Here is a 24,819-nt window from a genome sequence, read left to right as displayed (position 1 = left end):
TTCACTTCTGTTCTTTTCACAGCTATCTGTAGGGCCTCCTCAGACAACCATTTTGCCTTTCTACATTTCTTCTTCCTAGGGATGGTCTTGGTCATTGCCTCCTGTACAATGTCACAAACCTCCGTCCAAAGTTCACCAGGCACTCTGTCAGATCTAGTCCCTTAAATCTATTTCTCACTTCCACTGTATAATCATAAGGGATTTAATTTAGGTCATACCTGAATGATCTAGTGGTTTTCCCTACTTTCTTCAATTTACGTCTGAATTTGACAATAATGAGGTCATGATCTGAGCCACAGTCAGCTCCTGGTCTTGTTTTGCTGACTGTATAGAGCTTCTCCATCTTTGGCTGCAAGAATATAATGGATTTGATTTTGGTGTTGATCATCTGGTGATGTCCATGTGTAGAGTCTTCTCTTGTGTTGCTGGAAGAGGGTGTTTGTTTTGACCAGTGTGTTCTCTTGGCAAAACTCTATTTGCCTATGCCCTGCTTCATTCTGTACTCTGATGCCAAAGTTGCCTGTTACTCCAGATGTTTCTTCACTTCCTACTTTTGCATTCTAGTCCCCTATAATGAAAAGGACATCTTTTTTGTGTGTCAGCTCTAAAAGGTCTTGTAGGTCTTCACAGAACAATTCAACATTAGCTTCTTCAGTATTACTGGTCGGGGCACAGATTTTCATTACCATGATACTGAATGGTTTGCCTTGGAAACGAACAGACATCATTCTGTCATTTTTGAGATTGCATCCAAGCACTGCATTTTGAACTCTTTTTTTAACTATGATGTCTATTCCATTTCTTCCAAGGGAATCTTGCCCACAGTAGTAGATATAATGGTCATCTACTATAATGAGTTAAATCCACCCATTCCAGTCCATTTTAGTTGCTGATTGCTAAAATGTCGACGTTCACTCTTGCCATCTCCTGTTTCACCACTTCCAATTTGCCTTGATTCACGCACCTAACGTTCCAGGTTCCTATGCAGTATTGCTCTTTACAGTATTCGACCATGCTTTCATCACCAGCCACATCCACAACTGGGTGTTGTTTTTGCTTTGGCTCTGTCTCTTCATTCTTTCTGGAGTTATTTCTCCACTGATCTCCAGTAGCATATTGGGCACCTACCGACCTGAGGAGCTCATCTTTCAGTGTCCTATCTTTTTGCCTTTCATACTGTTCATGGGGTTCTCAAGACAAGAATACTGAAGTGGCTTGCCATTCCCTTCTCCTGTGGCCCACGTTTTGTCAGAACTCTCCACCATGACCCATCCCTCTTGGGCAGCCCTACACGGCATGGCTGATAGTTTCATTGAGTTAGGCAAGCTGTGGTCCATGTGATTAGACCACTCCTTACCTTGAACATGGGTTATCTATCGCCTCACAAGTGCCACTCCTGACCTTCTGCGTGGGGTATCTCCTCTCAGCTGCTCGCTGCTCCAGTGCTGCAGAGCCACCACCCACTACTGATGCTGTGTGGTGGAAATAAAACTGAAAGTTCTGGGATAAACGTGCTGATTATAGAACACATTTAATCTAGCTTTCTTCAAAACACCAGTGACAACAATACTTCACATTTGTTTCACACTTTAGTTCATATCAGGTTTTTGTTTGTAATCTTTTCAGTGCTGCTTTCTAATAACCAATTTCACTGGCTTTTCAATAAACCCTCTGGGCTCCTTCTTTAGCAGCTCTGGTCTGACCTCTGGCTCTGGGACTGACATAGGGCCCTCAGCTCCTTGGAGCCAGATTAACCCCAGCCCCTCGGTCCCACTTTCCGGAGTTGTAACAAGTCGTTAAGAGCACTCCATCCCTCCCACACACCTGCAAGCAGACAGCTGTGTTCAGAGCTCAGCAAGTACGACAGTCTAGACTCCGGGGCTCCTGGCAAATGTGGGGCAGGACAGACAGAGGGCAAGCAGGTGGGTGTTGGGCAGTGTCCACGGCCAGGCCTGGGAGCCATGATTCCTGCCCAGACCTCGTGTAAACCCAAAGTTTTCTGACCCTCATCCCCTCCTGGCCAGCCTTTCCATCCCTGTGTCCTCAGAGGTCTCTGCCCATGTACTCTTTCCCCAAACCTGGCTTTTCTTTTTTTTTTTGGCCTGGGAAATCCCATGGACAGAGGAGCCTGGTGGACCACAGTCCATAGGTTCACAAAGAGTCTAAAAAGAATTAGCCAGTAAACAACAACAACAAATAGATGAGAAAGCTAAGGAAGGTTTAAAATAAAAAAAAAAGAACACAAAGCAATGAAATCCTGTCACTGTCTTTAGAAGGTAATTGAGGACCTGCCATCACCCCAAGAAACTTTCCGATGAACACACAGTTGGAAACTGTACTGTGTTCCTATATCCTACCATACCTATTCCTGCTATAATCTGACAGCAAAGACTTGCCAAATAACAATAATTATCATGATAATCAGTCTCTGCTATTCATCACTATACTCTGCATTTTCAACACATATTTGTTTAATATTTAATCAGTGCCAGCAGGCATTTTCTAAGGGCTTCCCTGGGGGCTCAGACAGCAAGGAATCTGCCTGCAATGCAAGGGACCTAGCTTTGATCCTTTGGTGGGGAAAATCCCCTGGGGAAGGAAGTGGCTGACAGCTTATGACCTGAAGACTTTTGATCACTAGAGAACTCCTGGCCCCACAGAACATTAATAGGTGAGTGCCCTCCCAAAAGCCTCCATCTCAACACTAAGACTAAGCCACACCCCAAAGCCAGCAGGCTGTAGTGCCAAACACCCCTCGCCTATCCTTCAGCCAGATAGGGGCGCAGCCTTGCACATCAGCAGACAGTCTGCTCAAAGCCATACTGAACCCATACATTCCAAACCACACTAGTGGACACAGCCACTGCCTTTCAGAAAGACATGATCTAGCTCCACCTACCAGAACACACACACAAATCCCCCCAACCAGGAAACCATCACAAGGCGTTGGTTCAATCCCACTCAGGAGAGGCAGACTCCATAGTTAAGAGGAACTACAGCCTTTCAACCAAGAAACGGATCACAAACACAGTAAATTAAACAAAAGGAAATGACAGAGAAACATCTAGCAGATGAAGGAACATGGCTAAAACCCAAAGGACTGAACAACAAAAATAAACAAAGCAGACCTAGGTAACTTAAAAGCTCCAGGAATATGCCTCCTCCCTGCCTGATCATAAACAAGCTCTCCCACCCACCAGTCAACCACGGCTTAACTCTTGTTGCTTAGGAACACATAGATTGGCCCCACCCCAAATCCATCCATGCCGGGTCAGCACACAGACCACCCCAGCTCCATCCATGTCAGGTCAGCACACAGACCACCCCAGCTCCATCCATGCCAGGTCAGCACACAGACCACCCCAGCTCCATCAATGCCATGTCAGCACACAGACCACCCCAGCTCCATCCATGTCAGGTCAGCACACAGACCACCCCAGCTCCATCCATGCCAGGTCAGCACACAGACCACCCCAGCTCCATCCCTGCCAGGTCAGCACACAGACCACCCCAGCTCCATCCATGCCAAGTCAGCACACAGACCACCCCAGCTCCATCCATGTCAGGTCAGCACACAGACCACCCCAGCTCCATCAATGCCAGGTCAGCACACAGATACCCCAGCTCCATCCATGCCAGGTCAGCACACGGACCACCCCTCCTCCATCCATGTCAGGTCAGCACACAGACCACCCCAGCTCCATCCATGTCAGGTCAGCACACGGACCACCACAGCTCCATCCCTGCCAGGTCAGCACACAGACCACCCCAGCTCCATCAATGCCAGGTCAGCACACAGACCACCCCAGCTCCATCAATGCCAGGTCAGCACACAGACCACCCCTCCTCCATCCATGTCAGGTCAGCACACAGACCACCCCAGCTCCATCCATGCCAGGTCAGCACACGGACCACCCCTCCTCTATCCATGCGAGGTCAGCACACAGACCACCCCAGCTCCATCCATGCCAAGTCAGCACACGGACCACCCCTCCTCCATCCATGTCAGGTCAGCACACAGACCACCCCAGCTCCATCCATGTCAGGTCAGCACACGGACCACCCCTCCTCCATCCATGTGAGGTCAGCACACAGACCACCCCAGCTCCATCCATGCCAGGTCAACACATGGACCACCCCTCCTCCATCCATGCCAGGTCAGCACAGAGACCACCCCAGCTCCATCCATACCTGGTCAGCACACAGACCACCCCAGCTCCATCAATGCCAGGTCAGTGCAGAGACACCCCAGATCCATCCCTGCCAGGTCAGCACTCAGACCACCCCAGCTCCATCCATGCCATGTCAGTGCAGAGACCACCCCACCTCCATCCATGCCAGGTCAGCATACAGACCACCCCAGCTCCATCCATTCCAGGTCGGTACCCAGATCACCCCACCTCCAGATTTCCTAACCTGGGGATCTGGCAAAGGGACTGAGAATCCCAAGGAGTTAAACTTTGGAGGACATTGGGATTTGATTATAGAACTTCCACAGGACTAGGGAAACAGACTCGTGGAGGGCACAAACAAAACCTTGTGTGCACCAGGACCCAGGAGAAAGGAGCAGTGACCCCAAAAGAGACTGACCCAGACTTGCTCGTGAGTGCCCAGGGGCCTCCAGATGAGGCACGGGTCAGTCGTGGCCTCCTGCAGTGTCGGGGGCACTGGCACCTTTTGAAGGAGGTCGCCCTTGTCTTCATTACCTCCACCATAGTTTGGTCTCAGGTAAAACAACAGGGAGGGCCACAGTCCCGCCCATGAACAGAAAGCTGTGTTGATAGGCGTTTAATATTCATAAAGTCCACGCATTTCTAAGTAAACAACAACTGATCTCCTGGAGTCTCCTAGGGGTGATCATCAAAAAAGAATTCATAACTGGGTAGACTGTCACAAAGCCAATTTTAACAGGTACCTTTAACTCACACTTTAAAAATATCTCATGAAAAGATGTCAAAATTGCTAAATATTAGGAAAGGGTGTTCGGTATCACCTCACACCAATCAGAATGGTGATTGTCAAGCACTCTACAAAGGTTAAATCTGCCAGATGCCATGAAGAAAAGGGAACCATCCACCTCCATTGCTAAAATGAAAATAGGAGAAAGCCACTATGGAGGAGAGCATGGATGTGCATCAATAATGAAAACGAGAATGAAATTAGAATATCCCTCAAACCATACACAAATATAAACTTCAAAGAATATAAAGATCTAAATGTCGGACGGATAGTATGAAATTTTGAGGACAATATAGGGGGGACATGCTGCAACATCAATTCCACCAAGTGTGCCCAGAATAATGAAAAATGAACCAAAACTAAGAAAACAGGACTGATTAACCTTAAAAGTGTTTGCACAGCAAAGGAACCCTAAATGAAAGAGAAAGACAGTCCTCAGAATGGGAAAAAATATTTGCAAACAAAGACGTCCATAAGGAATAAAGACGATGGGGTACATAGATGATGAACCGTCACTCAGCCATAACAAGCAGGAAAGAATGCCATGGGAGGCCTCAGGGAATAAAGCAGAGATATCATAGCAAGTGAGGTGAGGGAGACAGGGAGCGGTATTAGTGTAAGATATCACTTGTAGCTGGGATCTAAAAGTGGATACAGATGAACTTCTTTACCAAAGAGGAACAGTCTCACAGACTCAGAAAACAGTCAATGGACCCCAGAAAGAAAAAAACAAAAAACAAAACTGTGGGACAGGGAGTAATGAACTGATTCAATCTAACACAGGGAGGCTTATATTATTAAAAACAACAACAACAACAATCCCCCAGGAACCACTGTGTAAACAGGAATCCTATTCAACACTGTAACATCCTATATCGGAAAAGAACCTGGAAGAGAAGATATACACATCTATGTATAAGTGAATCAAACTGCTGTCGATCCAAATAAAAATAAAAAACACCCACAACCTTGTCTTTCAACTACATCCGCCAATTCAAATTAGGGAATAAAAGTATAAAAAAGGAATCAGAAAGGCTGACTCTACTGCCCTCAGGACATGGTGACCTGGATGGTGTCACATCCCTGAAGCCTGAGCTGGTTTTGGTCCCATGACCGGAGGGCCTCAGTGCAGATGGAGCTGGGAGCATGTGCCAGGAAATGTGACCCCACAATGGACCTGGGGTGCCTCCTTCCCTCTGCATGAGCACCCAATCTCCAGATGCAGGTGGAACTTCCTGCAGAGAAACCAAGCCTACATCACCCAAGAATTGGTGGAGCCTCCAGGCTGGAACAGGTTTGCAAGGTCCCCTGGCCACTCTATGTCCCCTAGGCTGGGGTTCCTACCTCCAGCCTCCGTCCTTAGGGTCACTCCACCTACAGATGACAGCACCCTCTGCAGAGTGGTGTCCACAAACTGGGATGTGTCCTGGGCACCCTGGGTAAGGGCAAAGGAGAAATGAGGCTCAAGCCTTGGCACATTCCACTCTAGCTGACAATCAATGAACAGAGTTTTCCATGAGACTCAATGACTGAGGACCAGAGTGGGGCAGGAAGCAAATGCTGTTTCCTTAGAACCGTCTTCCAGAAACACAATGTTAAACCTAGTGCTGTTGGGCTCTTCATATTCACAAGGCCTGTGGGACTGTAAATGACCCCTCCCTTCCAGTCATGTCCCAGGGTAGATCATCAGACAGGAATTCAAAACAGGGCCACCTTTCAAGAAAACAATGTCAAGAGATAAACTGTAGTCACTCTGTACAGTATCGAAAAGCACCTGGAAAGTTCGTCCAGCTCACTATGTACTCAGTTCAGTTGCTCAGTTGTGTCCTACTCTTTGCAATCCCATGGACTGCAGCATGCCACTATGTATTAAATCCACGCAAATCACAACTCCCATGAAAAATCCCCTCCCACAGGTCAGAGTGGCCACTGTCTAAAAATCTACAGAGAATACAGGCTGAGAGGATGGAGGCAAAAGGGAATTCTCCTACACACTCAGTGGGGGTGTAAATGGGTGCAGGAACTATCAAAACCAGCAAGGAGGTTCTTTTTCAACTAAACACCCAGAAATCATGTGGCCCAGCAATCCCTTGTCCGGGCTCAGACCCAGAGAAAATCAGAATTCACAGTGACCCATGCACCTTGTTTTCAGGGCAGCTCGATTGGCAATGGCCAAGAACTAGAATTGTTGTTGGCCAAAATCTTGGCTTTCTCCGCCCAGTGAAGCCAAATAAAAAATACAGAGACAGAGTTTGAAGGAGATACAAAGGTGGCTTTTATTCTCAAGCCAGCAGAGAGGGGAACACAGTAGGGTCATGCCTCAAGGACTGTGTCCCCCATCCCCCGCCGATGAAGAGTCTAGGGGCTTATATAAGGGAATGGCTCACAGTCAGGTGTCAGTGATGAGGAACAAAGTGGGTAGGATCTAGATCTCTTCCTCGTGCAATTTTTCAAAGACAGTCTTAGACTGAAGTCAATAACACAGTAACTGACTCTGGCAGTTGGGGTGGCTCCGCGGCCTTCTTTCTGATATGTAAGTACAAGGGGAAGGGTGTTGTAAGGGTAACCACCAGATAGGTGATGTATTTAGCATAGAGTCCAAGGAAAAAATGTTACTCATAGCTCCTGCAGAGTTAGGGGGCAGAAAAGCAAACAGTCACAGACATTCAGAGTTATGAGCAGTTAAAGTAAAAAAAACTAGGAATGTTCAGGCCTGCTCACTGTTTTCTTGATCTCCTTTGTTCTAAAAAATGGGAAAGAATAAAATACTCATTTCTCTCTTTTTTTTTTCCTTTCCATATATTCTCAGTCGCTTCAGTCATGTCCAACACTTTGTGACCCCATGGACTGTAGCCCACCAGGCTCCTCTGTCCATGGGATTCTCCAGGCAAGAATACTGGAGTGGGTTGTCATGCCCTTCTCCAGGGGATCTTCTCCACTCAGGGACTGAACCCACGTCTCCTGCACTGGCAGGTGGATTCTCTACTGGCTCGGCCACCAGGGAAGCCCTCCCTGCAACAAATTCAACAAAGTTATTCATCGACAGGAAAATGAAGTCAGAGTGGTGCACCTTTGCACTGGAATGCTACCCAGCCCTGAATCACAACGGAATAATGCCAGTGACAACAGCGTGGACGGATAGAGTGAATACCATACTAAGTAAAGGAAGGCCGATAGAGAAAGACAAATATCAGAAGGTATCACTGACAGGTATCTTCTTGAAATTAATGTAAATGTAGGCTATTACACAGTAGAAAGAGACTCACAAACTTAGAAAACCAACTTATGATTATTAAAATAAGTTAGGGGTGTGGGATAAATGAAGAGTTTGCAAGGAACAAACAGGCATTAATATACATCAAACAGATAATCAGGAAAAACAGTGTTGAATAGCAAAGGCAGCCTACTGGAGACACTGTACTCCTCTCTCTGGGGAAAATGAACTCAAGAAAGAATTGAAAAATGTCTGTGTATCACTGAATCCAGCTCCTGTACACCTGAAACCAACACAGTATCGGAAATCAACCCTTCTTCAAAATAAAACAGCAATGAATGCACAAAAAATTAATTTACAGCAGGATCCTCTATGACCCACCCCCCAGAGTCATAGAAATAAAAGCAAAAATAAAAAATGGGACCTAATTAAACTTAAAAGCTTTTGCACAACGAAGGAAAGTATAAGCAAGGTGAAAAGACAGCCTTCACAATGGGAGAAAAAAACAGCAAATGAAGCAACTGACAAAGAATTAATCTCAAAAATATACAAGCAGCTCCTACAGCTCAATTCCAGAAAAATAAACGACCCAATCAAAAAATGGGCCAAAGATCTAAACAGACATTTCTCCAAAGAAGACATAGATGGCAAACAAACACATGAAAAGATGCTCAATATCACTCATTATCAGAGAAATGCAAATCAAAACCACAATGAGCTACCATCTCACTCCGCTCAGGATAGCTGCTATCAAAAAGTTTACAAGCAATAAATGCTGGAGAGGGTGCGGAGAAAATGGAACCCTCTTACACTGTTGGTGAGAATGCAAACTAGTAAGGCCACTATGGAGAACAGGGTGGAGATTCCTTAAAAAACTGGAAATAGAATTGCCATATGACCCAGCAATCCCACTGGGCATACACACCGAGGAAACCAGAATTGAAAGAGACATGAGCACCCCAATGTTCATTGCAGCACTGCTTACAATCGCCAGGACATGGAAGCAACCAAGATGTCCATCAGCAGATGAATGGATAAGAAAGCTCTGGTAGATATACACAATGGAATATTACTCAGCTATTAAAAAGAATGCATTTGAATCAGTTCTAATGAGGTGGATGAAACTGGAGCCCATTATACAGAGTGAAGTAAGTCAGAGAGAAAAACACCAATACAGCACACTAACACATATATATGGAATTTTGAAAGATGGTAACAATGACCCTGTATGTGAGACAGCAAAAGAGACACAGACTAAAGTAAAGAACAGTCTTCTGTAAAGAACAGACTTTTGGACTCTGTGGGAGGAGGTGAGAGTGGGATGATTAGAGAGAATAGCATTGAAACATGTACATTACCATATATGAAATAGATCGCCAGTCCAGGTTTGATGCATGAGACAGGGTGCTCAGGGCTAGTGTACTAGGATGACCCTTAGGGATGGGATGGGGAGGGAGGTGGGTGGGAGGTTCAGGATGGGGAACACATGAATACCAATGGTTGACTCATGTCAATGTATGGCAAAAAACACTACAATATTGTAAAGTAATCAGCCTCCCATTAAAATTAATTAATTAATTTTAAAAAAAGAAATTTAGAAGTGGAGTGTGACGCAAAAGCAATGCTGACTCCTTGTGGCCATTTTTTGTAACAGCAACTCTAAAAGCTGTATTCAGTTCAGTCCAGTTGCTCAGTCGTGTCTGACTCTTCACGACCCCATGGACTGCAGCAGTCCAGGCCTCCCTGTCTATCACCGACTCCTGGAGTTTACCCAAACTCATGTCCATGGAGTCGGTGATGCAATCCAACCATCTCATCCTCTGTCACCCACCCCTTGTCCTCCTGACCTCAATCTTTCCCAGCATCATATATGTATGCGTGTGTGTGTTTGTGCACAGGAGGGGCTGGAGGGCCGGGACCACCTGGGGGAAGGGAGGTGGCCACTCGGCATCTCCACGTGGAAGTTGAGTCCCTCTGGGTCAGAGCATGGAGCCCAAGGGAGCCCCTGGACTGCGGCTCACCGGGCACAGTGACAAGCCCCTCATGAGTCCTGAGCTGGTGCTGACCCTGTACTGGCCAGTGCCACTGGGGGAAGACACCTCTGATGACCCAGGCCTTGTGTCCTGCCCTTACATTGAGGGGGTAGGACCATGGGCTTGTCAGAGTGGATGGACATTTTGGGAGCCCGGAAGGTGCTTGGGGGACCCAGTGAGTGTTTCAGGGGGCTGGCGAGTTTGGGGGACCTAGTGAGTGCTTCAGGGGGCTGGTGAGTGTCTGGGGGACCCAGTAAGTGTTTCAGGGGCTAATGAGTATGTGGGGGACCCAGTGAGCATTTCAGAGAGCCGGCGAGTTTGGGGGACCCAGTGAGCGTTTCAGGGGGCTGGTGAGTTTGGGGGCCTGAGCAAAGGTCTTGGAGCCTGGTGTTCGTGAAGTGGCCCTGCATGGCTCCATCCATTCGTTCACCTGAGAACGATTCCCTGAGTGCCTCTGTGCCCATCTCCACCCACAGATGTGTGAGGTGACACGGAACCTCCTCCAGTGTCTCACTGTGGGCCCACGGGGGCAGAACCTGACCTCACTGGCACGCGCCCCACCTGCTCACCTGAGTGCACTGAGAACGCAGAGGGCGCAGCAGACCCACAGGAGGAAGTGCCCCACGGAGTGGAAGCCACCGGGGTGTTCAGGTGCACCCGGCTTGCTCCCTGGGGTGCTGTCCGAGGCCCCAAGGCTGGGTGGCACTACTGCCGAGCACTCCTGAATCTGCACTTGGAAACCAGGCAGCTGGGGTTCACAGACAAGGAAAAGAGGGTGGGTGACCCACACCTATGTACCTGGGGGAAGGGAGAGTGTCTTGCAAGTCCAGGACTGGTGTCCACAGGTGATGGGACATTATTCCTCCCATCACAGTGAACCCACCACCATCTCAGGCCAGCGCAAATGGGAGGTTGAAGGGCTTGTGACACACTGACCTGGATTCTGATGGAACAGAGGTCCAGGGATGTGGAGACAAGAGGGCTCAGGAATGGGCAGGTGACCTGTGTTATGGGGAGAGTTGTGGACAGGACACCCAGTGGGCAGGTGACCTGTATTATGGGGAGGTCTCCTCTGTGAGGGGAAGACAGACACACACCCACAGGTGTCCCCAGGATGGTGACACAGACGCACCAAAGGAGCCCTACATGACGGGGCACACACACCCACAGGTTCTCCCCACGGTGCCATGCTCAGGGTTCTGACATACTGTTTTGCTGTGTGTTCTACTTGCATCTCATTGAATATTTGGATTAGAAAGAGACTTTTATTCTGAAGGGTTATTGTGAAGAGGAAAGGGGACTATTACAGGAGGATAAGAGTCCTTCAGGGAGGACTACTACTCTAGAGAGGGCATGCTTACATAAAGGTAGGGGCAATATGACTGTAGAGAGGTGACTAATATGATAGAGGGGAGATACAACAATAAATGGGGCTATGACCATGTAGGGGGGGATGTTACTGTGGAGAAAGTGAAAGTCATTCATTCATATCTGACTCTATACAGGCCATGGAATTCTCCAGGCCAGAATACTGGAGTGGGTAGCCTTTCCCTTCTCCAGGGGATCTTCCTAACCCAGGGAGCGAACCCAGGTCTCCTGCAATGCAGGTGGATTCTTTACCAGCTGAGCCACCAGGGAAGCCCTACTATGGAGAGGGGACTCATAATAAAGGAGGACCCTTACTGTAGTGGGAGACTATTACTGTGGAGGGGGAAAATTTACAATACAGGGACTCTGATACCATGGGGGCTGTTACACAGGGGAGGGGCTATGACAATACAGAGAACTATCATAATAAAGGGAACTATTACAATAGAGGGGGACCATTCTGTAGAGGGGGACTATTACAGAAGTTCAGTTCAGTTCAGTCGCTCAGTCATGTCTGACTCTTTGCCACCCCATGAACCGCAGCACGCCAGGCCTCCCTGTCCATTACCAACTCCCAGAGCCCACTCAAACCCATGTTCATTGAGTTGGTGATGCCATCCAACCATCTCATCCTCTGTCGTCCCCTTCTCCTCCTGACCTCAATCTTTCCCTACATCAGGGTCTTTTCAAATGAGTCAGCTCTTCGCATCAGGTGGCCAAAGTATTGGAGTTTCAGCTTTAACATCAGTCCTTCCAATGAACACCCCGGACTGATCTCCTTTAGAATGGACTGGTTGGATCTCCTTGCACTCCAAGGGACTCTCAAGAGTCTTCTCCAACACCACAGTTCAAAAGCATCAATTCTTCAGCACTCAGCTTTCTTTATAGTACAACTCTTACATCCATACATGACCACTGGAAAAACCATAGCCTTGACTAGACAGACCTTTGTTGACAAAGTAATGTCTCTGCTTTGCTGTATTACAGAAGAGGTAAAACTATTTATGAAGGGAAGACTCTTACCATAGAGGGAGGCTATTACAATAGAGGAGGACTCTCACTGTTGAGAGAGGACTATTATAGCATATATGAGACTATTACAGTAAAGAGTGGTCTATCATTGTAGATGGGGGGGCTATTACTGAACAGAGGGGACTATGACCAAGAGAGAGGGACTATTATAACAGAAAGAGGACTATTACCTTAGGGGGGACTATTATAATAAATGGGCGTCTATTGCTGCAGACAGGGACTATAACAATAGAAAGGGACTACTGAAATTGAGGAAGACTGTTACTATAGAGTGGGGACTACTAAGATAGAAAAGGGACTATTAATATAGACTAGGGACAGCAGAAGGGGACTATTAGTGGAGAGGGGAAACTATGCCAATAGAGGCAGGACTGTTACAGTAGAAGGGGGACTTGACTGTGGAAGGGGAATACTGACAACAGAGGGAGATTACTAGATGGAGGGAGATTACTAGAATAGATTACTCTATTACCACAGAGACAGACTTATTACAATAGGGAGTGGACTATGACAGTAGAGGGGGACGTTTACTGTAGAGGCAGATTATAGCAATGTGAGAGGGTAACAGGCAGGAAGGCCAGGGGTCTCCAAATAGAGGAAATAGCTTACAAGTGTCAGACATTTTTATCTCTCTTAAGCGGCAGGAGGAAACAAACTAGCAATATTTTTTCCTTCTCTATACAAATTTAAAGGGAGGTTTCTCTTAAAATATTGTGTTGCCATAATGACACCCGGCTTCGCCTGAAGTTCGCTATTCTTGAGCCTAGAGATAACCAATGCCTTTTTCTTATGGAAATATTTGTCTTAAGCTATGCTAATGTACTATGCCTTTACCCCAAACTCTGTCTCCAAGTCAGTTCCGCCTCTTGGCCCAGAACCTACTTGACAAACCAGTATGGATATTGTTCCCCTAATCTATGTAAATGAAACTATTTGTATGGTGGTCTGCCCTTCTTCAAGATTCAAGTTAATCATTTTATGGCCCAGGATAAACCATTTGGTGCCAAGATTATCCCAAAATGCATCTTATGGGTGAGGGGCCTGGTGCCATTCTGAATTTTAAGACATTCCTTTCTTTCATTAACAGACTGCTAGTGACTATATAACATCCAGCTAAAGACTAGCAGGGGGGTACTCTTTCTGCCCCCTCCTGATGCCTATGTCAGAAGCTTTCTCTATCTCCTTTATACTTTAATAAAACTTTATTACACAAAAGCTCTGAGCGATCAAGCCTCGTCTCTGGCTCCGGATTGAATTCTTCTCCTCCGGGGGCCAAGAATCCTGGTGTATTCCCGTGATTCAACAACAACCTTTCAAATGGAGGACTTTTACTCTAGAAGGGGGATATTAGAGGCAGACTATTATAATTTAAGGGGACTACCACAATCAAGGAGGACTATTATTCCAGAGAGGGGACTATGACAGTACTAGAAGGGGAACTTTGACAATAGAGGGGGGACTATCACTGTATAGTAGGACTATGACATTAGAGGGGGGGCTATTTCAGTAGAGGAGAGACTTTTACTGCAGAGGGGGGACTATTACAACAGAAAGTGAAGTATGACAATAGAGACAGGACTATTAGTGTATGGGGTGGAGGACTATGACAGTAAGGAGAACTATTACTCTATTACTCTATTACTCTTGCCTTCCCTGGTGGCTCAGGCAGTAAAAGCATCTGCCTACAATGCGGGAGACCCGGGTTTGATCCCTGGGTCGGGAAGATCCCCTGGAGAAGGAAATGGCAACCCACTCCAGTACTCTTGCCTGGAGAATCCCGTGGATGGAAGAGCCTGCTGCTACTGCTAAGTCGCTTCAGTCGTGTCCGACTCTGTGCGACCTCATAGACGGCGGCCCACCAGGCTCCCCCGTCCCTGGGATTCTCCAGGCAAGAACACTGGAGTGGGTTGCCATAGAGCCTGGTAGGTTACAATCCATGGGGTCGCAAAGAGTCAGACATGACTGAGCAACTTCTCTTTCACTTTCATTACTCCATTAGATCTCTAATAGAGAACTGTTACCCTATAGGGGAAACTGCTACTATGACAATAGAGAGGAGCTAAAGCACAGTTACTGTAGAAGTGAAGTTTTGAGAATAGAGGGCTATTACTCTAAACCCTATGACATTAGTGTTGGTCGTTCAGTCATGTCCGACTCTTTGTGACTCCATGGACTGACCGCATGGAGCCTGCCAAGCTCCTCTGTCCATGGGATTCTCCAGCTAAGAAGACTGGAGTGGGTTGCCATGCCTTTCTCCAACTATGATATTAGAGGGGGCTGTTACTATAGAAGGGGAACTATCACTGTACAGGGGAGAGTATGACAATAGAAGGGGAGTATTACTGTAGAGGGGGACCATGACAACAGAAGGGGACTATTACTATAGAGAGGGGACCTTAAGAATAGAGACAACCCCTGTCCATGGAGAGCAGTAAACACAAAAATAAAGGTCCAGGCGTGTGTTTGCCATGAAAGGAGTCCTGATGGCATGCAGACCACCAGGACACCCACCCATAACAGGAGAGAGGGGACACTCAGACCCTGACTGGAGGCATTCCCAGCTTCTTTAGCTGCTCAGGTGGGTGCTTCATCCTGGGAGCCTGTCCAGTCACTTTTACTGCAGCAACACCACCAGATCGAGAGACCGCCTCTGGGGAGTGACGGGCATGTGACCTTGTGCCTGGGCTCCATCGCCCCTAGGATGGAAGCCCCCATACCTGGAGCCCACAGGCTCGACTGGGCCCCTCTCAGCCCCAAGAGGAGGGGGCTGGTGCACAGTGCGAGGAAGGGGGACCCTCTGGAGGAGGTCGCCAGCTCGAGCCTCAGGGAGAGCAGACTTGAGCTGCTGGGGTCTGTCTGTTGGTCCCTGTCTCCCCGCTCCCTTGCTCCTCCTCAAACCCCCACTTAAACTTCTGTGTCTCTCTGCCTCCTCGCCCTACTGTCTGTCTCTCTTCATGTCTCTGTCCATTTCTCTCTGTGTCTGTTTCTCTGTCTCTAGAGCACTTCTCCCCTCTCCACCACCCCATCCTCCTTTCTCTTGGAGAGAAGTCCACAGGTACCAGTTCCTTAGAGCCACGCCTCCACGCCGCCAGCACCGGGTCTTCTGTATGTCCTGTTTTCATTATGCAACACCCCATTTCCTCCCCCAGATTGCCCAGGCTCGGCCTCTGATGGGCTGGCAGTTGAGCTTGCCCGGCTCCTTCCTGTGCCACCAAGGTGAACACCAACTGGATGTTGGTGCTGAGTTCTCAGCTCTGAGACATGCCCCTGCACCACCTCTCCATCCCAGGTGAGGCCCCGCAGGCTCGGCTCAGCAGCGGGGATGCGGCTGCAAGACAGGTCCAAGTGTGGGAAGCCTCAGAGCCAAACATGCACACATGCAGGCACACACAGGCACACTGAACACACACACGCATGCACACACACACACCAAACACACATGCACACATACTGCACACACATACACACACCAGCACCTTCCCTTGTCTGTCCACTTTATCCCATTCAACCCGGAAGGTACGAGAACCCCGAGAGCCTGCCTTCAGGACACATGCCGGCCTCCCTGGGGGGCGGGGTTGTGTTTTCTCAGCCACTCTGTCCTACTCCTGGGGACCCCTCACCTTTCCACCCACGTTTTCCATCAGAGCTTGTGCAGCACCTTCTGCACTTGAACCTGGAGGGCCCAAAGTTTAAGGGGTCCACCCGCCCCCAAAACAACTCGATAAGTGGTACCAGAACTATCTAATTAAAATGAGGAACCTCTGACTCCAGCCAGTTTGCTTGCAAAAAGTGCTGCAAAGCTCAGCTATGGGCAGGCATCTGGATTTGGGGATGGCCAGTGGTGACCAGGCAGGCGGGCACTTCCAGGGTGACACTGCTGTGCTCAGGCCATCTGAGGGGTGGCCACCAGACACCGTGGCCTGGGAGGGGAGGGTCCCTGCCAGACAGCACCCTGCTCACCTCCTCAAGGTGCAGACGTGCCCCATTCTCCACTGGCACTCCTCTGGCCGTGCAGACACTGGGCCCTGCCCTGGCTCTGTGACCCTGGGCACTGCCCGCTGGGAGCACACATGGACAGTTGGACAAACAGGAAGTGTTGTTTTCTATGGAAGGCAGCTTTAGACTCTTTCTCACCCTCTCCACAGCTGTGGGGTTCTATGCTGGCCACCCCACCCTGCCTGGGAGGAGGGGCCCCCACACGGCTCTGCCCTTGAGAGTGTGGAGCAGACAGGGAACCGTGGACCCAGTCTCTCGGCCCTTCCAGGTGCTTCCCGTGGGGAAAGCTGTGGGGGCCCCACAAGGAGGAGGCTTCCGAGTCTTCAGGACCACAGAGGGGCCCCTGGCCGCTCTCCTTCCTGTTCCCCTTACAAAATAACTCATGATGCCTCTCCCCCAAGCCCAGGCACCACTCATCTGCTTCTGTCTTTGTAAATTTGCCTGTTCTGGACATCTCTTATAAATGGACAGGTAAAATGTGTCCTTCTGTGTCTGCTTCTCTCACTGACCATCGTGTGTTCAAGGTCCATCCACGATGTAGCCTGTGTCAGAACTTCACTCCTTTTCATGGTGACTCATACACCACTGTGTGCATGGACCACATGCTGCTGACCCACCCATCCATCCATCCACCCACACACCCACCCATCCACTCATCTATCTGTCCATCCACCCACTCACCTATCCATCCACTCATCCATCCATCTAACCACACACCCATCCACCCACCCATCCATCCATAAATCCACCCATCCAGCATCCATCCATCCATCCATCCATCCACCGACCAATCCATCATCCACCCATCCACTGATTGATCCATCCACCCACTCACCATCCATTCATCCATCCATCCACTTATCTATCCACCCATCCATCTACTCTTCCATAACATCATCAAATCAAATTATATTATGAACTTGTAAATCCTCCTTCCCATCCCTTGACCCTGAGAATAAATAAGAAAAGAAAAACAGAGAAAGAAATAAAGCTAGTCCAAACCTATGTTCAGAGACAGAAGCAAAGGATTTCTGGATTGTCCCCAGGTGACTGCTAAAGTGTGAACCTCTCCACACTGTCTCTGAAACAGATCACACAGATTTAAAAGGGAAAAGAATAAGTAAAACCACACATCAGTGACCACAACATTGGCGTCATAAAGAGCCTGAAAATACTATGAATAACTTCAAAGTAGTTGTAACTAGAGAGGGTCTGTCTGTGCTCAGTTGTCTGACTCTTTGCAGCCCCATGGACTGTACCCACCAGGCCCCTCTGTCCATGGGATTCTCCAGGCAAGAATAATGAGTAGGTTCTCATTCCCTTCCCAGGGGATCTTCCCAACCCAGGGATCACCCCTGCATCTTTTACGCCTCCTGCTTTGGCAAGCGGGCTCTCTGCCATGAAAACCACCTGGGAAACAACAAACCATAAAATCAAAAGCCATTTTAAGCCTTTCCTGTCCCAAAATCGGGATTCCTTAAATAAATTGACTTTCACTTTCTCACTTCTGCAGAGACCCCATTTCGAGACAAGATTCAGTCCCCAGGACTCAGTGGATATGACTTTCGGGACTCCGCCATACCCCGCGGCGCTATAGCTGTGCATCCTTAGGGCAGCTTAGGGGCACAGAGGACAGGCTCAGGGGGTGATGTGTGCCCCGCCTGGTTTGCCTGCAGGGAGCCACAGCATGATGACCTACTGCCTGAACAAGAAGTCACCCATCTCTCACAAGGAGTCGAGGCTGCTGCAGCAGCTCAAGAGGCCCACCACCCAGGTGAGGGTCTGCGGGCATGCCCGGGCCCTGGACCCAGCTCCAGCCGCTAGTGTCACCCACAGGGGGCGGTGTCCTTATCCCTCTTGGGGAAACGGGATTGAGAACAAACCTGCTGTAAAGCAGAATTGCTGTTTAGTCGCTCAGTCATGTCTGACTCATTGCGACCCCATGGAATGTGGTCTGCCAGGTTCCTCTGTCCATGGGATTCTGCAGGCAAGAATACTGGAGTGTGTTTCCATGCCCTCCTCCAGGAGATCTTCCCCACCCAGAGAGCCTCCCAGAAAGGTAGGAAAGGACACAGCTTGACTGTAGAACCAGCCTGAAGCCAGAACGGGGACCCATGGACTAACAGCATCACCGTCTGGGAGGGGAAGGGGGAGGCTGGGTCCCACCTTTGTGCAGCTGAGCTGACACCAGAGCTCCTTCCTGGTCCCAGATAAGCAACAGCTGAGTTCCCATGTCCTCTGAGGTGGGTTTACGTTTGCACCCCAGCACCCCCTCCAGGGAGACTTTCTTGGTGGTGCAGATGGTAAAGAATCAGCCTGCAATGCATGGGACCTGGGCTAGATCCCTGGATCGGGAAGATCCCATGGAGGAGAAAATGGCACCCAACTGTAGTATTCTCACATGGGAGGTCCCAGGGACAGAGGAGCCTGGAAGGCTAGAGTCCATGGGGTCACAGAGAGTCGAGACGACTGAAGTGACTGAGAACACACGCACGCACTCACACCCCTCCCCTGTAGTGCTTCTCCAGGGTGGATTGGGGGTTTTATGGGGTGCAGAGAAGCCAGGGTGGGATGCAGTCATTGTGGAGGATGGAGAGGAGTCAATGGTGGGGGCCCTGTCTGTGGGGAGGGGGCACCCAATTGACAGTGGTCCTGTCACTGGCACACACATTACCCAGGGGGTGGATGCAGGATGGGGTAGAAAACCCATCTGGGCTCAGGTGCCCGCAGGAGCAGGGGCCCACCTGGGCGGGACAGATGGCCCCTGCCTTCCTGTACCCGCACTTGAGGGGCACTCATATTCCTGGTTTTTCTGCTCCTGGGCTGGTCCTCCCAAGAGGACAAGAGGCTGTCAAGCACAGCTCTTACCTGTGTGATTGCTTCCTCCTGGGAGGTCCCTGGTTGCTGGAATCCTCCTCAGGGGATCTGATTGGCAGAGAGCCAGGGCTGGAATGGGAACAACTACATTCTTGCTTGCATCAGGTGCCTAAGCCTGGCCTTAAGAGCTCACACCCAGAGGAGGGAGTGAGCAGCAGGGGGTCCACCAGAGCCCGGGAGTCCTGCAGGACTGGGGTCCCTCTGCTCGGAGGGTCCCTTGGTGCTGGGTCCCTCTCTTCTGTGTCCCTCCAGGGAAGAGTCCCCTCCATACTGGGGGACCTCGGTGCCATGGTCTCAAGTGGTATGGCTCCCAAAGAGACCTGGGTGTGTGCGGGTTGGGGGCACAAGTGGTGGTCTTTCAGGGGGTGTTTAAGATCAGCGGCTGCAGCAGCACTTCATTTAATCCTTGTAGAGGTGGATGGCAAGTGCCTGACAATAGCTGACAATACTCATATGAATCTTTGTTTTTTCTTTTAATTTGGATTGCAGGGAGGAGGGGGCTGTGACATCCTTTCCCATTTTTTTATCCTTATATCTTTTTCTTTTTCCATTATGACTCTGTGTAGAGAACACAGTACCATTTTCTGCTACTAGTTTATGTTAATATTAGTTTTTTGCTTTTTCTTTTATTTTGGATAGAGAGAATCTATTATTTTCTTCCCCACTTTTTATCCTTATGTTTTTTTCTTTTTCCATTATGACTCCTTGTAGAGAACACAGTACATTTTCTGCTACGAATTTATATTAGGGCTTCCCTGGTGGCTAGTTGGTAAAGAATGTGCTTGCAATGAGGGTGATGTGGGTTCGATCCTGGGTTGGGAAGATCTGGAGAAGGGAAAGGCAACCCACTTCGGTAATCTTGCCTGGATAATTCCATGGACAGAGGGGTCTGGTGGGCTACAGTCCACCGAATCAAAATGAGTTGGAAACAACTGAGCAACTTTCACTTTTCAATGTACGTTAAAGTTATTTTTTGCTTTCTCCTGTCTTCTTTGTGTCATGGACAGATGTTTCGTCCTTTTGTTCTCTTCCCTTGATTCCTTCTTGCCTTTCCTAGTGCTGTTTGTGGGGGTGGGCACAGACCTCTGTGGGTCTAGTGTATCCTCATGTCCAAGGGTCCAGCTTGGGTGTCATGGAGCCTTGGCATTGAACCCACAGGGAGCTTCCACCCAGGGACTGCCTGAAGGAGGGTGAGGCTTGACTCTGCAGGAACACCCCACCAAGACCACAGTCTCGACCCGGGCTCTGTGCTCCACATGACCAGTGACCATGGGGACCCTGTTCCCAGAAGCAGTGCCTCAACCCCAGCAGCACCAACACGGTTGATTTCACAGTGGCCAACGTGGCCCTCAGTTGGGCATCCTCAGTGCATGCCCAGCCCCTGAGTGGGGGGCTGCCCTCTGTGCCCAGCACAGATGACCGACCTCTGTGTGCAGGTGCTGAGCATCATGAAGCACGTGGATGCTGGCGTGAGGACCTGCAGATGGTGCACATGGAAGAGGGCACTGAGAGGAATCTGCACTCTGGCCACATGGTGTACATGACAGCCCTCATGGAGGTGGGGGTGGGGGCAGGGGTACGGACAGGGGGTCCGCCAGCCAGGGACACCACGTCTGGTCCAGGCAGGAGGGGGAGTGCCTCTGAGGGGATGGGCACACGTCCACTCAGGTGGACATGTGGTCACTCCAGGCAGGAGAGGCTGACCTCTAAGGGGACAACACAGGTCTACTCCAGTAAGAAGACACTGACCTCTAAGGGGACAACACAGGTCCACTCCAGTTAGAAGATGCTGACCTCTAAGGGGACGGACACACATCCACTCAGACGGACACACATCCACTCAGATGGACACACAGTCACTCCAGGCAGGAGAGGCTGACCTCTAAGGGGACAACACAGGTCCCCTCCCATTAGAAGACACTGACCTCTAATGGGACAGACACACGTCCACTCCAGGCATGAGAGGGCTGACCTCTGGCATCAGTCACTCAGAATTCCCGACCAACGTGCATTTCTAAACTCACACCTGCACCCCTGGCCTCTGGGGTGTCTCCCAGAATTTGGCTATACCAGGTCCCTGACACGTCTTTTCCTGTGTCCAGTTTTGGGGTGTCCAGTCCATTCTCTCGGCTGCTGGCCAAGTCACTCAATGTCTCACTCTGGCCTCGGTCCCCAGTGCCCCCACCACAGAACCTAAAGACCCTTGGGGTCTGGAGGTTCTGTCCTGGGCCTCAGTGTGCATGTACCCTGCTGGCTTCATACGCTCCCTGGAGTACAGACTTCACACAATATTATAAGCAATGCTCTCTGCTGCTGTGCATGCACACACACATGCATATCCGTGCACACACAGACCCTGAACACATGCACACCTGTGTGTGCACCTGTACCTACCGGAGTGTGTACATACACACACACACACACACACACACACCAGCACACCAGAGCAATGCCACGGCTCCCCACTGCCACTCAAGAGAGGCTGGGTCCCTTGGGAGCAGGCATCATGCTTTATGTCTTTGTGTGTCAGGACACCCCAACCTGTCTGTAGAGTGGCTGTGCTGGGGGAATTCCCCACCCATGACCCTCTGTTTCTCACTACAAGGCCCTTCACCCCACCCCCACCCAGGACATGCTCACAGAGATCTCAGAGTGGCTGGAGAACCACCCCCAGGAGGTGGTTATCCTGGCATGCAGGAACTTCAAGGGCGTGATGGAGGACCTGCACGAGTACCTGATGGGCTGCATCAAGAACATCTTTGGGGACATGCTGTGTCCCCATGGGGTGTGAGCAGGGGCCACAGGCTCCCCATGCTCTTGGCAGCGGGGGTGGTGGGAGCACTAGGCCTCACTGTAATCAGACTATCCACTCACTGCGTGAGGCTGATTCAGGCACCAGGTGATGCTGCTCATGGAACCCCAGTAATCCACCCACCACTGTCTCCACTCAAACACCCCAATGACCAGCCCATCACTGGTCACAGGCACCCCCAATAATCCACCCTGCCTGGTCTCTATTCAGACACCCCCAAAATCCATCAATCATGCCTCACGATGCCCCAGTAATCCACCTGCCATTTTCTATCAAAAACCCCAATAATCCATCCACCTCTGTTTCCACTCAGGCACCCCAATAATCGACCCATCACTGCTCAAGACACCCCAATAACCCACCCATCACTGTCTCCACTCAGACACCCTAGTAATCGACCCACTAGTGTCTCTACTCAGACATGCCAATAACCCACCCATGACTGTCTCTTCTCACAGAGAACCCAATAACCAGCCCATCACTGCTCACAGACACCCTAATAATCCACACATCACTGTAGCTTCTCAGACACCCCCAATAACTGACACATTGTGTCACAAGGCACCCCAATAACCCCTGTGCACATGTCTCACAGGCACCCGGGTAATTCTCCCCCTAGGAGATGCTGACTCTGCACCAGCTGTGGTCCCAGGGCCATCAGGTCATCCTGTCGTACAAGGACGAGGCATCCGTGAGTCAGCATGCAGAACTGTGGCCCGGTATCCCCTACTGGTGGGGGAACCAGGTGAAGCCCAGAGACCTCGTCCACCACCTGGAGCTCATGAAGAGCTGCAGCCACCCAGGGGAGTGCTGCCTTCAAACCGGGACACCTGGCCACATGCATGTCCTAGTGCATGGGGCTGGCTTTGGGTTCAAGTGGAGAAATGGGACAGGATGTATTAGGGGACGTTATTCTGTTCAGCACATGGGGACCAGAGCATGGACATCCTTGGGGACGTTACCGTGTCCACCACAGGGGGTCAGGATGTAGACAGGATGTGGACATCCATGTGGACATTATTGTGTCCACCACACAGGGCCAGGACATGGACATCTTTGGGGTCACTGTCCAGCCCGCCTGCCCTCTGTAACAGGAGAAATTCATGAATCAACACCCCTGTGAGCCCCTGCTGTCTGAACTTTGGTCTCTGTCGGATATCTGAATCTCTGACCTCTGCGGAGGCCAGAGTCTGGGTGAGTGATGGCACAGCTTGGTGACTGCATGGGCAGGTGACCCCATGGGTTAGGGGTCACATGGGTGGGTGACTACATGGGTGGGTGACCCCATGGGTTACTGGTCACATGGGCGGGAGACCGTGTTGGTTGGAGACCGCATGGGTGGGTGACTGTGTGGGTGGGTGACCAGTTTGAGTTGCTGAGTGCAGGGTGGGTGACCATGTGAGTTGCTGACCCGGTGAGTGGGTGACCCCTTGGGCGGGTGACGGTGTGAGTCGGTCATCATGTGGACAGGTGAGCGCATGCCCTCACAGGTTAGTGACCCCATGGGTGGGTGCCCACGGGGGTTGGTGGCCAGTGAAGGGATCACTGCATGGGGTAGTGACCCCGTGGGTGGGGACCACGTGAGTCGGTGACCACACGGTTTGGTTGGCCACATGACTCCGTGGGTTAGTGGCCGCACACGTGGGCGGCTGACCCCACAGCCAGCACCATGAACAGCAGCCCCTCTCTTGTCCCAGGCAGGCTGATGGTGGCCGGCATCAACCTCTCAGAGAACCTGGAGTTTGTCCGCGTCCACCTGGCCTGGTCCCTGGAGAAGCTGACCCAGTGGGGGCTCCCCTACCTTTGTGCATGGGTGCGGGGCCAGTGCCCGGGGTCGGCCACCCGCCGTACCAACACCGTCGCAGGCGAATTCATCTGGGCTGACGGGTTTGTTGGTGACGTCATCGGGTTGAACTGGAAGCTGCTTGGGGTTGAAGGACGCCGCATGTGAGGAGCTGGGCATCACAGAGGCTGCGTCTCAGTCACGTCCTGCGACGATACCTGCCTGAACCGGAAGCCGCCTCGGGGCTGAGGGACGGCGCACTGAGGAGCTGGGCCTTGCGGAGGCAGCTTCTCGTTCGCATCCTGTGACGTCACCGGCCTGAACCGGAAGCGCCTCGGGGCTGTCCGTTGGCACGTTGAGGAGCTGGGCGTTGCGGAGGCTATTCTCAGCCCTGTCCTTTGGGGCTTGTCATCCGTCCACGCGTCCACTGAATGTGGGTGACTGCCGAGTTGGGGCCAGGTGGCAGGGTCCATGGTCTCCTCGGTCCTCCGTGTGTCTCTCGGTGACTGCAGGGTGTGAGGGGATAATTAAAGGTGAGTGCACTCAGAGAACCTGGAGTTTGTCCGCGTCCACCTGGCCTGGTCCCTGGAGAAGCTGACCCAGTGGGGGCTCCCCTGCTTTTGGGCATGGGTGCGGGGCCAGTGCCCAGGGTCGGCCACCGGCCATACCAACATTGTCGCAGGCGAATTCATCTGGGCCGACGGGTTTGTTGGTTCTCAGGTTTGTGGTTTCCCCATGGGAGAGG

General features: G+C 50.5%; 1 pseudogene; it reads left to right on the top strand.

The window, feature by feature from the left end:
* Window positions 1-15,776: 15,776 nt before the first annotated feature.
* On the top strand, window positions 15,777-24,242 carry LOC102264847 (PI-PLC X domain-containing protein 1-like; annotated as a pseudogene).
* Window positions 24,243-24,819: the final 577 nt, after the last annotated feature.

This window comes from Bos mutus, chromosome X (assembly GCF_027580195.1).
Source record: "Bos mutus isolate GX-2022 chromosome X, NWIPB_WYAK_1.1, whole genome shotgun sequence".
NCBI classification, from domain to species: domain Eukaryota; kingdom Metazoa; phylum Chordata; class Mammalia; order Artiodactyla; family Bovidae; genus Bos; species Bos mutus.
This window is presented reverse-complemented; position numbering and strand designations above follow the sequence as displayed.